This window comes from Solanum pennellii, chromosome 3 (assembly GCF_001406875.1).
Source record: "Solanum pennellii chromosome 3, SPENNV200".
NCBI lineage: Eukaryota > Viridiplantae > Streptophyta > Magnoliopsida > Solanales > Solanaceae > Solanum > Solanum pennellii.
In genome coordinates this window covers 13317157-13322510 of record NC_028639.1, presented here as the reverse complement: position 1 = coordinate 13322510, position 5354 = coordinate 13317157, and the positions used below count along the sequence as shown (strand labels likewise).

At 32.0% G+C, this 5354-nt stretch overlaps 1 pseudogene; it reads left to right on the top strand.

Moving 5' to 3' along the window:
• The first annotated feature begins 3241 nt into the window (after positions 1–3241).
• LOC107013205 lies at positions 3242–4913 on the top strand (annotated as a pseudogene).
• Positions 4914–5354: the final 441 nt, after the last annotated feature.

Sequence of the window (5354 nt, the reverse complement as noted above, 5' to 3'; positions counted from 1 at the left end):
CCCCCAACATTTTCTACTCTTTCCATTGAAGAAAAAACACCAGCAGTATTCAAGACAATTCGTCTTTGTTTTCATCCAAATAGAAAAAGAGAGGCTCACTGCTTGAGTGCACAGTGTGTCAACGTCGTCTTAGACCTGTATCTATGTGTGGCTATATATACCTACAATTCTTCTTTCTCATTTTTTTCTTCATTCCTACAAAATTGTTTGAGTATTTTTTTGGTTTTGTTTGTTTTTTAATTTATCTATGTAAATTTTTTGACTTATTTTCGTATTTGTATGTTGTTTAGTCTAGATTTCGTCTTCTATTTATGTTTTTGTTTGATTTTTAGGTTTTTACTTGATTATAATGATTTTTTAAAAAACTTTTTGGGGATTCTATTTGTTATGCTTTCAGTACATGTTTCATGATTTTCAGTAGATTATTGGATTCTAAGAAAAGCAGTTTTCATAATGATGTAGAAAACTACAATAGGATCAACCACAAAATGAAGCAAAGAATTACGTGGAAATCCATAGAAAAAAAAAAGGAGTATAACAATGACAAAAATGGACAAGAAATTTGGATAAAGAAGATTGAAAAAGAGGGAAGAAAAAAACTCAAATTTGTCTAATAATGGTGTTAAATGTGAATGGGGAAGAAGATGACTTTTTAAAACCCTAATGTGGTTATTAGACCCTTTTAACCAGATTTCACGCTCTTCAGATGTGTGTATCACACGACCCTTGGTTGTATCTGCCACATAGAACGTCAAGTCAGAAAACGTGTTTAAAATGTTGAGTTTAGATGGATTCAGGGGTCCATATGACAAATGGATAAGTATAAGGCTTCACAATACAAACTCACACAAGTACAAGGGTTCACTAGACCCTTTTGCCTATTATTTTGTACAAAACTTATTATTCAAATCTTCTCTTAAATAAGAAATGCTATTTACAATAAGATATATTTTTGAATTTATAATCACGTTCGAAAAACTAGTATATTAGTAAAAGTGAAAAGCTTCAAAGATGAAAAGTTGAATTACTATTTTACCCCTTGATTGAATCAAAATATTGTAAAACATTTAATTAATAATTGTATATTAAATAAAGTAGCATATTAAATAGTTACACCACTCATCACTGATCACAATCCTTCCCATTCTCTTCAACCACATTAATAAACCAAGAAGACGTAATTCCTCATTAAACAATAGTATAATGTCATTAAGTAAAAATCTTTCTACTTTCTCTTATTTATGTGCTACATTTAAGAATCCAAAAACACATAATTTAAAATTAAATATTATATTTGAAATCAGCTTTTAAGTCGTTTCACCTCACATGTTATCTCCTATTTATATTTAAATCCTATTATCACTATCGATCTAATTTTATGAGCCGTAGAAGCCGAACTTAAGTAAGGTGGAGTAATATTTTCATTATTATTTTTTTTTGATGAAAATACTTCTCATTTATAAAGTCTTGATTTGATGTTTAATCATATGAATGTTGGAATCTGAACTTATGTAGAGGCGATAACACTTCTGCATTTTCTTTATTTATCCTTTGACAATACTTCTACTTCATTAAACTTTTATTTGATAATTTCAAACTTTTTTATATGTAGTCTATTTGTTTTTTTGGGTTGGTTCATAAATATGTATATATATAAATTCATAGTTATCTTTTCTTTAATATTTATTTATTTTTTGCACCATATAATTATTGGTTTATATTGTTTTATTTTTCTACCATGTTGTTAGTAACTCACAAATTATTGTGTTGTATTTCATAATTTAAGTATATCATTATGATTTAACTAAAATTTCTTTTGTCAAAATTTACCCATGACAAAACTAATAATTTTGAATGAGTCAAAGAAGACGAAGGGTTCATATGCCTATACTTATTATTTATATATGTCAATCAAATATTTAAACAATGATATTTCTATAACAAATAACTACTGTTTTTGTTTTGTAGGTGTACACTATGAAATTGATAATGATCGATAAACCATCCTAAGAAAGGCATGTATTGATCGAATTTCTCCATAACTTTTACAAAAGCTACTCTGCTTCGACGACAACTTCTCGATATGTATGCATCTATAAAGAAGTGGAGGTTATTATTCCTTAAAATGAAGAGTGAAACTTCAAGGCATTAAATATTGTGCAACTATAGTGCTGACATTTAAAGTATGTGTTGTGAAATTAAAAAAAAGTACTCTTAACAAGTTGATACTTGATATATCATAAAAATTGTATATTCGAAGTCGTTATAGTATTACATTTGAAATTCACTTGATAACAATATTTTTGTATGATGTGCCTTGCAATGATGATAATATCAGTTGAATATGATCACTGTTCATTGATTTGAGCTTGTATTTGACACATTGTACACTTAATTTTTTAAAAGTATTTATTCTAATTAGCAAGATATACACGTGCAATGCACGTGTTCAAAAATTAGTAATGATATTCAAGTCACCCGGCTCTAAATAATGACCTTCTAAGTGTGAAATAAAGAGACACAGAGAAAATAAACAGAATCAAATAGTTCTTGGATCACATATTTAATACACAATTCACTATTTCAATGAATATTAAACATTTTTTCTTAAAGTTAATCATTTAAGAGAGCATTCGTGTATTCGTACATGCACTTACTGGTAAAACAAACATTACAAACAAAAGAAATCTTATAAAATTTATTTTTTGAAACATCAAGAAATCTGAATTTTTATTTGTTAGATATGCTATCTACAAAATGTAATGGATCAATCCTAACAATGTCGAAAATAAAACTATAAAAGAAAAGTAACTCTCAGTTGCCTCTCTATTCCTATCTTTTCTCTCACTAAATCTCTTATCAATTGCTAATGCACTCTAGATATGGCCGATCCACCGCCGGAAGAATCCAACTTCATCGAGGAGTTCGACGGTCTTGCAGTTCAACCTTGACCGTACTTTTTACACCCTACACATGACCATAACATACAAATAAAATGTCGAAGATTTCCCTATGGAATTTCCAAATGTTAATTTCACAACCGATGCCATCATTCTTGATGAATCATTCAATGATAGATTTCCAAACCCTACCCATGATGATATATTTCAAAACCCTAATTGTCTACCATACTGTCTCGGGTCGGAATCTGGTTTGGACTCGAGTCAAATGAACCTGAATAACTTTTTTCAACCTAAGAGTCAACTTACGGCGAGTTCTTGATGATACTTCTAGAAAATTCATGTTGACCTCAGGATATTGTGTTAGGGAAGCTCCAGTTAACAAGGATGAGGACGAAAATAGGATGTTTAGGAAAATTAGGAAGAAGTAAAGGGCTCACTTATCAAGGAAAAGAAAAAACTTTATGTTGAGGAGTTATATAATAAGTTTAGAATATTTCAATCAACAATTCAACATTTGAATACAAATTTATCCTATGCAAAGGAAGAAAATGTAACTCTAAAGGCATAACTTGGAGGTACTGGTGTACCTTCTCAAATGTCGCCACCCCCCAGGATTAATCCCTATACTTCTCCATGGATGTCATATACACCATATTATATGATGAACCGACAAGGATCTCAAGTGGTTCCCATTCCAAAGTTGAAATCACAGGCACTAGCACCCATGCCAAAAAGTAACAAGAAAGTGGAGAAAAAGAAGAGTGAGGTTAAAACAAAGAAAGTTTTTAGTGTTAGCTGTGTGTTGTTCTTCATCCTGCTCTTTGGTGGGTTGGTTCCCTTATTGAAATGAAGATATGTAGGCATGAGGGAACCATTTATGAGTGGAGATTCTTTTTTGACTGGATTTTATGAAAAAACATCATGGATGAGTTTTGACTATTAACGGGCCTGTGAATAGGACTGGTTGTTCTGGGAAATAGAGTTGTAAAGATCGTTGCTCCCATTGTGTCCAGGGAGGTCAGGGTGAAAGCAATCAGAAAAATACCAATAGGGCTGCAGATGAGTTTGATCATGTGGGAAATGGTAGTGATCCTCTGGCGTCTCTCTGTATGTCCAAAGGAATGATTACATTGTTGATATTGATGGGAACTTGATAATTCTATCCATATTGGAAAGTGAGAATGCCATGGCATTTCATGGAAATGCTGATAAGAAAAATAACGAGGCAGGACTCATAGGTGATTTAGCCCATTCTATCCCAGGAATCCATCCTCGCCTTTATCGAAGTGTTGCAGTGGGACAAAGCATTCAGGTGATTTAGCCCCTGCTATCCCAGGAATCCATCCTCGCCTTTATCGATGTGATGCAGTGGGAAAAAACATTCTTTGATCTGAGGAGAAAGAGAATGTAAAGTCAACTACGCAGCAGTTGTACTTTGAAGGTCTTGCCCGTAAGTGTAGTTAAATCCAAACCGACTATTAATAGTATAGGCACTTTTAATTGCTTTGATTCATAGTATATGCTCCAAGAAATTAATCTTTTGGAGTAACCTTCTACTTTCCAGTATTTTAATTTGTTTTTGTGTTCATTTGGGCAGGACCTTTGTTGAGTTTAGGCATGTGTACAGAAGTGTTCCAGTTTGATGTGTCATCTTTTGATAGAGATATATCTATGGAAGAAAGGCAGGATGACACGAACCTCCATAAATAGAAGGATCCTCAATGTCCCTCCGGTTTCCTTTTCTAGACCCTCTCACAACATTTAGGAAGAACAAACTGGAACAAAGGGAAAACAAGAGAATTTCAGCAGGAACAAGTCACGTTCTTCCATGGTAGTATATGTTCAGGTTGATGGTAATGGTATCAGATATTCATTGTTGTGCTTATTGATAGTTTCAAATATGTCACCTATTCTTTCATACTTCCATTTATTGATAGTGTTCATATAGCAAAACCACCATCAAAAAATTGTTTTGTAGATACCATAAGATCTACTAATAATTGTCATTAACTTGTGCAGGGTGATTGTTGTCTTCTTTATGTGTCATGTTTCTGCAATATTAATACATTATGTCTGTTTAACTATCGAAAGAATAAAGCAACATTCCTTTAAGTTATATGGATTATGTTTGTGAGCTATATATTTACTCAAAAATGACAATTGTAGTTGGCAATTCCTTACCTCTGAGGGTGACATCCATTCTTAACCTCTCCAGTTTTCCCTTGTTCCAAACAAGCAGGCATATTAAATTACTTAATTAGGTTAGTCTTTTGAGAAATCACATCATAAAATTAGGTGTAATTAATGTATAAAGAAATACAATTTTGTAAAAAAGATATATCTATTGGAATGGAGTTGGCGTGTTACTATAATTTTGCGTTATACCGAAGTACAATTGTTCGTTGTCTGTGTGGAGCTGCAAAATGTTCTAAATTTTTGGGTCGTACCGAG